Raw genomic sequence first — 10129 nt, forward strand, 5'->3', positions numbered from 1 at the left:
TCACCCAGCATTACAAACACTAAACCAAATCCTGACACACTGATGAAAAAGAAGGTAACTCCCGAGAACCCTAAAATACAGTTGGATGCAAGTTTGTGTGAACTCAACTTTACAAACCACTGAAGATATATTCCCATAGGGAAAGACAAACAGCTCCTGCTAGATCCCCATGGGTCACTATTTGGGGAGAAAAAGTTATTTCAGCAGAGTACAAAACTACATGTTTCATGACGGTACCAAACAAGTGCTATTTCTTTAAAAAGGAGTTTATGCAGCAGTGTCGGAAATTGTAGGAACCTAATCAACAAGAGGGAAGATTTAACCTGTGAAACAGATAATCACTGATGGGAAAGCTGTGGGTGATGTTCATGTGTTAGAAAAACAAACTAAAGTTTAGGGCTTGACATGCTTTGATGCTCTCAGACCTGGAGAAGGAAGTTAAGAAAGCCTGGGAGAGAGATACACTTCTGAGAAGTGGACACCAGGAATGCAGAATTTATAGACCACAAGGGTATCTTGCAGAAACCAGAGAAAACGAAAAAATTAACAAAGACAATTCAGCAATTGTACTGTAACTCTCCCTATCTGGGAAAAATATAACAAAAAGAGTGAAAATGTGGACTAATTAGAATGACAAGCAAGAAATCATTAAACAATAGAAGATAGACTACTTATTAATAAGAGAACTATGTAGCTTGTAGTCAATGAACACTAATTCCTTTGTTTGATAAAATGTATAAAGAGTTAAAAGTTTTGATAATTGGGGTACATGTTCGGTGGAGCAATCTCCCATGTACCTCAGTGCTGAATAAAGCAATGTCGACTTTCTAACCTAACAAACTGGTTGGAGAGTTTATTTCCTGATTTTCAGTGACAATTACAAAGAAGGAACACAACAAAATACATAACTAATATAAAAAATAATTAATAAAAAAATAATCAAACTAAACTAGACTAATCTTGGCTGTTGCAGCTTTCACCTCTTGGCTTCTTTGCCTTCTGGGCCAAGATACAATTCAGAATATTTAACTCTGCCAAATACTGTCCTGACTGACAGACAACATGGAGGATAGAAACTTTCAGTTCCCTCAAAGTTGCAAAATAGAGTTTAAAGACTAACTAGCAAAATAGATAAAAGAATGTAGAAGTAGACACAGGATGATAAATGTAGCTGGAATCAGTGGAGAAACAGATAATGAGGAACATAGTGGTTTTTGTGGTACAGTTGTTAACAAGAACAAGAGTACATGTCCTAAGAGATGTTCAAGGCAAGATCATCTGTAACATTGGGGGCACTCAGTGAGTACAACCACCTGAGATCCCTTTAGATGGCCCTCTAGGACCATAAAAGGATTTCCAGTTGAAGGCAGATGCATACCAATCAGTTCTAGGAAAAGTGATGTTTATGTACTAGGAAATATGCTGTAATAAATACGTATGAACATGATAGAATAAAGTTGTGAAGTTTCACAACACACATTCAGTTAGAGGAAAACCCCTCTGAATGCATCCAGTGCTGTAATAAAGAATGCCTGCTTTCTGATACTTCAAATTGTGTAAGTATATCCTCTAGCCAATTTCCGTATCATATAAAGAACACAATTCCAAATTCTAGAAATGAATACTTACAAGCTGTTAATTGCAAATGAATCTTTTTAAACAGACCTTGGCTAAAAATCTGCATTACTTTTCCTGCAGTTTGGTCCAGTGATCCCGTGTTACAGAGGTAGTTCAGTCTGACAGCTCTCAGATATCCTAGCATAGAAACTGTTGGGGTGCAAATCTACCACCACCAGTTTTTCTGATTTTCTGTGACACATCCACCCTAGCCACAGCACACACAGATTCAGGAGAGTCTCATCTTCACCGATCAGCATCTGTCCATGGTTGAACTATGCAGTCGCATTAGGATGATCTATTTTCACTGTTACAACATGTCACTGATCATCATTTATAATCAAAATTATAAAAATACTCTGTAAGCAACAATTTTCAGTTTCTTCCTTGCCACTATGATGCTCATGCGTACACACAATAAGCTCAAGAGTAAGGGCACTCACGGTACCAAAAACTCCTTAACACCAATGTAGCATTAAGAAGCAGGCGTTCTTTATTCAGACAGATGCACAAGGGGATATTTCCTCTGAAATATTGTGCATGCTAACTACAGAAAAGTTTATATACTATATTTTACATACATATTCATTGATTTTCCCAGAATAAACATACATATGGTAATCATTTCCCTCAAATCATTAACATATTTTTCCTACCCTTTACGCATGTGTTTTTCTGTCCTGGGGGTCTCTTTGGTGGTCCCTGGTGGTTGGTGGCCCCAAAGTCATACCTGACCAGTCAGTGAACTGGTAAAAGTTGGCACAACCAGGCTGGTTGGGTTCCAGTTCTTACAGAATGGGCATTGTGCAGTTCCAACACATCCAACAGCACTGATTCAGCACCAAGTCACAAGAAACCAGCAGTGCTTTGCTAGGGAAGGATGAGGAGGAGGGGGATGGTTTATCACACAGCTGTGAGACCTCCCCAAAACCAAGGATAACTAATTCCATTTTTTTCTAGGTAATTTTATGGTACTCATCACCATGACTTTTTAGTCAGCCTGCATGACCTCTGATACTCTTAAGAACCATTAAAAGAGTAAAACACAATTCCAGCAGCTGCTATTTGAAAAATGTCCTACTGCAGCATCTAGGCATTCATAAGTTAGACTGGAATCATGTAAACAAAATGAAATATTAATCACAGCACACCTGACCATCTGATAATTCCTGTCTTTACCAGTGTAATTATATTTACTAAGTCAACATGATGATCAGGTTGACTAATAATTACTTCAGCTCTGTGTGTCCATCAACACTTACACAGAATATTTGAGAAGTGAATTAATCTAAACTCTACTGGTATTTCTTTAATTATAACAGCATTGGTGCTGACACATTTTTCAGAGAGAGAAATTGCTGTCCTCACTAGTGCCAGCTGGTCCTTTGTATTTCTGTGTCATACTGCAATGGTCACATGCAGCAAACCAAAGACTCAGATAGGTTTAAGGGCAAACAAAACCTTTTTCATTCTTCTGGGGCTCTCACAAAGAGCTAATCCAACACTAAGCACCCATTCATATTCCATCACCTTGGGGAAAAAAAAAATCATCTGGTCAGTTTACAGCTGGTATCCAAAGCAGACACTTTTGCACAGTAGCTTCACACAGGCAAGTGCCCTGTGTCCTCCTTGGTGTACTGCTGCGTACCACAGCACACATCAGGGCACTGACTGAGAAACCAATCATCCCATCACTCTTCAGCAGTAATCAGTCCCCTCCACTTGGTCACTTCATTCCCTCTGCAGCTCTCTCCCTTGTTCCTATTATTGCATTTAACCAAATGAACCAGAACACTGACTTCCATGGAATCAATTACATGTCACAGAATCACCAGGCTGGAAGAGACCTCTAAGATCATCAAGTCTAACCCATGCCCTAACACCGAGTGCCATGTCCAGTCTTTTTTTAAACACATCCAGGGATGGTGATTACACCACCTCCCCCGGCAGACAATTCCAGTACTTCACCACTCTTTCCGTGAAAAACTTTTTCCTAATATCCAACCTATATTCCCCTGGCGCAGCTTAATGTCTTCTCATTCTGTCGCTGCTGCCTGGAGAAAGAGACCAACCCCCACCTGTCTACAAACCACCTTTCAGGAAGTTGTAGAGAGTGATGAGGTCACCTCTGAGTCTCCTTTTTTCCAGGCTAAACAATCCCAGCTCCCTCAATCGTTCCTCATAGGGTTTGAGTCCCAAGCCCCTCACCAGTCTTGTTGCATTCAAGCATCTCAACGTCCTTCCTGAACTGAGGGCCCCAGAACTGGACACAGCACTCAAGGTGCGGCCTCGCCAGTGCCAAGTACAGAGGAAGAATGACTTCCCTGGTCCTCCTGGCCACACTGCTTTTGATACAGGCCAGGATGCTGTTGGCCTTCTTGGCCACGAGGGTACACTGCTGGCTCATGTTCAACCGACTGTTGACCAGGACCCCTAGGTCCCCTTCCGCCTGGGCACTGTCCAGCCACTCTGCCCCCAGCCTATAACGTTGCAGGGGGTTATTGTGGCCAAAATGCAGGACTCGGTACTTGGACTTATTAAACTTCATCCTATTGGACTCTGCCCATCCACCCAACCATTTCAGGTCTCTCTGCAGAGCTCTCCTACCTTCCAACAGATCGACACACGCTCCCAGCTTAGTGTCATCCACAAATTTACTAATGAAAGATTCAATACCCTCATCCATGTCAATAAAAATATTGAACAGAACTGGCCCCAGCACAGACCCCTGAGGGACACCACTGGTGACTGGCAGCCAACTGGATGCAGCACCGTTCACCAGCACTCTCTGGACCCGGCCATCCAGCCAGTCCTTAACCCAGCAAAGAGTGCTCCAGTCCAAGCCGTGGGCTGCCAGCTTTTCCAGGAGTATCCTGTGGGAGACAGTGTCAAAGGTCTTGCTGAAGTCCAAACAGACAACATCCACAGCCCTTCCTGCATCCACCAGGTGGGTCACCTGGTCATTGAAGGAGATCAGGTTGGTCAAACACAACCTACCCCTCCTAAACCCACACTGGCTGGGTCTGATCCTCCAGCCATCCTGTAAGTGCTGTGTGATGGCACTCAAAATAAACTGCTCCATTACCTTCCCGGGTACCAAGGTCAAACTAGCTGGCCTATAATTACTAAGATCCTCTTTCCTACCTTGCATTAAAGGAATAATATTGGCACGTATGTCAATCCTATTATGAGGTTCTCTTCACCCAGAATAAAAAAGTCCAGCGACCAAAAATAAAAGTCAACTCAACAAGCCAGAGTTTGGGAATGTGTCAGGAACTTTCTCCTCAAAAAATTACAAACATACAATCTTTTCAGAGGAACACAAGTTTCAACCAAACTTCTATGAAAAGGTTTTCATGTCCTGATGGACAAGAAAAAAGTGTACCAGTAGTGGTATCTCAGTTGTCCCTAGGGTCCCCTGTACCAGGCTGTTTAGGAGACAAACTTTTAAGCCATCCAATTTGCATAACAGAATTACAAGTCTATTTTTAAAATTTTGTTAATGATTTTCATTTTGTTAAAATGCTTTACTGGATTTTGTTATCTTAAATGCAGAGTTAAAGTTAGACAAGCAGAAAAAAATATTAGGTATATTCTTGCTGACTTCGGGAGGGGAAGACATGCAGACAATCAGTGTGATTGATAAAGCAAGCTTCGTTTATTGATAATACAGAGGCACTTATATAGTATGAGTATACATGCTTGTCAGTTCTTGATTGGTTTAAACTTAGGAAAACGCATTCTTGTTTCTACATAATTGGGTTAGATAAAAGACTACATTGGCAAGCTTCTATTATTTATGTTTTAACTCGAGAAATCAAAGTTCTTCCTCCCCTCTCATGGTCAGTACATCTTATCAGCACAGCACTGTACCTCCTTAAAACTCCCTTTTGGTTCTCAGGCTTGTTTCTCACACAGGCATTTTCTCATGCAGGCATTTTCTCATGGAGGCCTTTGCTTGTACAGCTCTTTTGTACCCTTCAGCTTTATCAATGATCCATGTCCCTGATCCTCTAACCATTCTTCAACAGTATATTTAAAAAAGGAGTCTGAAAGTTGCTCCTTATTGTGAGATACTGACTGAAAGACTTGTACACTGACAACTCAGCTACATGATTAGCAGTTGCACTCATGAAATAGTCACCATGCAGATGTTTCTCTCAAGCACCTCACATACCAAACCTTTGGTAAAAGAAGCCTGCAAACAAAGAACTGGCAACACAGCAGGTGATACCCAAAATATTTTGTGATTAAACACACAGTTGTGAAGCCGAGAGAGTCTAATAAAGTTATAGATCCATACAGGTGTACAGTTATATGCCAGCCTCTCTTTAACACCAGGCACAGGCTTCTGCAGCAATTCTTTGTTGTCAGCTAGAGTTGTTCTTTGCTAGCAGCCATGCTGTCGCACACAGGGCCACCAAGTTGATTACAGGAATGGAATAACTCAGTGAGGAAAGGCTGAGAGAATTGGGATGTTCAACCTGGACAAAAGAAGGCTCCAAGACCTAATTGCAGCCTTCCAGAACCTGAAGGTAGCCTACAAAAGAGCTAAACAGGGACTTTGAACAAGGGCCTGGAGAGACAGGACTAAGGGGAAAGGCTTCACTCTGACAGAGGGCAGGGTTAGACGGAATATTTTGAAGGTGGTGAGGCACTGGCACAGGTTGCCCACAGAAGCTGTGGCTGCCCCATCCCTGGAAGTGTTAATGATCAAGTTGGGCAGCTCTAGGAGCGACCTGGTCTTGTGGAAGGTGTCCCTGCCTGTGAAAAATACATTTTATAGTGCTGGCTTTCACAGATGTGTTGTGCATTGTAACACTGGCCCTGTGGAAGTGGTTTCGTTGTTATGAGGGGAGGAGACTGGGTGTTGACTTTCACTGAGGTTTAGAGCTATTTTTAACATTAACGCTGTATTGAGATACAGAGAGGATTGTTGTAATTGGGTACCATCTAACCAATGAGGGAATCAAAACCTCTTGAATGCACGGAAAAGTAGCAACTGCCCTCTCCGAAGACAACTGCACATGCTCTAAAAAGGCGGGATGGGGGAGGAGCCATGCTAATTAGCTCAAAAAAGGTTTTAATATGAAAAATGGTTTATAAATATGTTGTTACCTGATGCAATACCCAGGGGTGTGTAAGGGGGATTGCTACTGTTGATTGTGTGCCCTGGCTGTGGCTATGCACCCGGCGCTGTTACCTTTTGCCTTGTTGACTTTGTCCCTTATTATTTCAAAATTCGATGGAAGACTGAGTTCTATTTCTCACACTGCCCACGGCAGGGAGCTCGAACTAAATAATCTTTAAGGTCCTCTTCAACCCTGAGCTTTCTGCGATTCCATCATTTCTACCCTGCGGCTTGCAGCCTGGGTGCCAGCGCCTGCCTCGGGTGAGGCGAGGGCTCCTCACTTCACCGCCGCGCGCTGCCATACACAGGCCCGAGCTGGACCCAGGCCTCTCCCCTGCTCGCAGCCGCGAATGCCAGGCCTGAGGAGCCGCCGTCGCAAGGCCGACCCAGCTTTCCCCGCAGCTCACGTACCCGCCCCGCTCCGCCCCTTCCCTTCCGCGCCCGGCGGCCGCCGCCACGCGCAGGGCTCGGGCATGCGCGCACCGCCCTGCCAGCCAATGGGAGGCGCGGTAGTGCGGCGGCAGCGCCCCCTGCTGCCAGCGGCTGAGCCGGGCGGAGCCGGCGGAAGGAGCCCCCGAAAGAACAGCGCGAGCAGCAGCCCCGACCACCGACCCCCCCCGCCCAGCCCCTCACAGCCCCACAGCCTCCGGGGCCGCGCGTCACGGTCCGTCCCTCGCCCCGCCCCGCCGGGCCCGGACCCGCCCTCCCACTCACCCGCCCCCCCCTCCCCCCCCCCCACTCACCCGTCCCGGGCGCAGGCAGTCCGGTCCCTCTGGCTGCAGACGCCGCACGGCTGCGGAGGGAAGGCCGGGGCTGCGGCGGTTTCCCCGCGGGCTCTCGCCGCTGTCGAGCGGCCCCGTTCCTCCCGCGCGGTATCGGGCTGACCCCAGCGCCGCAGCGGGCGGGGGATGGTTTCTCGCGCAGCCGCGGCGGCGCAGGCGCTCGCGGGGGCCGCCGGGAGACGCAGTCTCGGGGCCGGAGCTCCCGCCGGGCACCGCGCCAGGGGCACTGGCAGGGAATGGGCGGCCTTGCCCTGCCGCGCCCTTCGTGCGGCCCCGCCGGGGGCGAGGAGGGTTTCGGGGCCTCGCTGTAAGGCCTTGTTCGCACGGATAGGCCACGCTGAACGCCCAGAACTGCTCTCCAGAACCAACTGTTATAAACATATATTATAGTATTGGCTTCTCGCGAAGTAGATATTATATAATGTTAGAAATGCTTTTTGCTGTGTGGATGTAGTTTTCTCTCGTTTTAGCAAGAATGTTAACAAGTGTGAGCAAGTAAGAGAACCTCCAATTGAGCAGAGGATGAGCCCCGAGGAGCTGCTAATCAACACTTTGTCCAGAGAACAAAAGGGCCCAAAGGCTGCTCCGCCCGGAGAACGGGCGGCCAGGAGGGTCCGAGAGCCGCTATCACCGCTCTGCCCGGGGGGCAAAGAGGCCCAAAGCTGCAATCAGCCCTGACTGTCTGGAGAATTGAGAGATCCACCCTACCATCGACTCTTACCTAGCGAGCCCAACCCCAAGAATCAAAAGAAATAAAACCACAAGGCCGAAGACTACGCATGCTCTAAAAAGGCGGACCCAAGGAGTGGCCATGCAGAACAATTCATGAAAAAGTTTTAATATGAATAGAGAACAGACAGTAAAAATGGTATAAAAAGGACTCACCTCGAGCATCAGGTGTGCTCTTGGCAGAGCGCCAAGGCACCTGGCCGTTATCCCTTTGCTTTATTTTATGTCTATTATTGTCTTTATATTAAACTCTGTAAATTCTAACAGGAGAGTGAACCTGGTTTTTCACACAACGATGGCAGCAACAGCCTCCGCCAGCAGAAAGCCTTACTTTGGCTTAATCAGGAACTTCATAGCAGAGCAGTCTTTTATTTCATTTTCGAAGACATTAAACATAATGGATGGATCCTTTTTCCTGACTAAAAAGAGTCAAATGTTTTGTCTGACATGACTATTCCTTTCCTTTGAATTTAGCTTCAATGTAGTAAATGTGGATGGGAAGTTTTCCATTCAAAGGAAAATGCTGCATTTCAAAATTTAATCCCAGTCAAAAGTACTGCTATTAAAACCAAGAAATTTTAAATCAAACTATCATTTTTCATAAATAACATTTTATTTACAGTGTGTAGACTCCTAAAACTGCTGATGTATTTTCAAAATGTTCACAGTGCATTTTAGAGTTCGTCAAGAATAGCCACCAAACAGTACATCTTCAAGTAAATCTCATTTGTAAAGGAAATGGAAGCATGCTCATTTGAAAGCATTCAGCTTCCTCCTAGTCGTAATAAATAGCAAGAAATCCATCTGGGGAATAAAGCTCAGAAGCTTGGAAAGGGCCCTGCAGGATATGCTTTGGCCATTCTTGTACCATCACTGGAGGCCGTGGACTTGTGCAAAACATATACCCAGCTGCAAACACTGACCAGAGTACCCTGAACAAATGATCTGAGTGATTCAAGATATCATGGCTCTTACGGTTCCTTGCCACTGTTCAGCTGGACATAACTGTCCTTATGATTTACACTGTGGGAGACAGAAGCATTCTGCAGCAGCCTAGAAGAGCAAATCCCAAACCCCAACAACCAAAACACTTCAAAACCCCCAAAAGATTTTTAAAAAGCCATCCCCTACCCATTGCCACCTTAACCTAAACCAGTAGATTTCACCCTGCAGTACTTGGATGGCTCCTTTTTGCAGACCCTGTGCAGGAAAGGCGTAACCACTGGTGAAGAACTTCAGCGCCAAATCTTTCTAAGCAGCCACAACTATTTACTGTATCAATTTGTCTGTTCCCTTTGCTGTTTACATGGCATTTGCAGTGGAAGGCATTCATAACTTCATGCTCCACCATATCTTCATGCTGCCATCTTCCAGCTGCACCTTACTGCACACACAGCTGATACTGACCATTTCATACAGATTTAGATGTTGTTAAGTACACCCTGCTCAAAAGTTACTCAAGCAAATCCTTCGGGAAGACAGGAGGAGTTTACCTGCCTGTGAAATGGAAACTCACTGCCAGGACATCCTTCAGAGACTGTGTCCAGACTGTTGCCCTGCAGGCATGGATTGTTCTAGGGGTAGAGAAGATGCCTTTTGATTACACAACATCACATTATGATTCATTTTGAGAGTCCTGTGTGCCAGCTGCTTCCTGCTGGTAAGACCATTATTGCTATGACATGGGTCCTCAGAAGAGTGGAAATTTGGTATTTCTCCAGGTCAGGATTCTTCCCATTCGTTTGTATCCCTCTGTGTGCATCAACACATACCAGTAACCAAGGGCAACCATGAAACCACAGCCAAAATGCAAAGAGTAGATTTATTTCATTACCTCGCTAATACCACCTTGTGCAATCGGAATTGCTAA

The 10129-nt window shown here is 45.4% G+C and overlaps 1 protein-coding gene across 9 annotated transcripts in view; it reads right to left on the reverse strand.

The window, feature by feature from the left end:
- GTF2I (general transcription factor IIi) overlaps positions 1-7649 on the reverse strand; it is a 108178-nt gene extending 100529 nt beyond the window's left edge. For all 9 annotated transcript variants that reach the window (XM_082294593.1, XM_082294600.1, XM_082294598.1 and 6 more), the window contains exon 1: positions 7492-7649. The gene's annotated coding sequence lies outside the window, so the exon portion shown is untranslated. The remainder of the gene's footprint in view (positions 1-7491) is intronic.
- Positions 7650-10129: the final 2480 nt, after the last annotated feature.

This window comes from Coloeus monedula, assembly GCF_965178545.1.
Source record: "Coloeus monedula genome assembly, chromosome: 20".
NCBI lineage: Eukaryota > Metazoa > Chordata > Aves > Passeriformes > Corvidae > Coloeus > Coloeus monedula.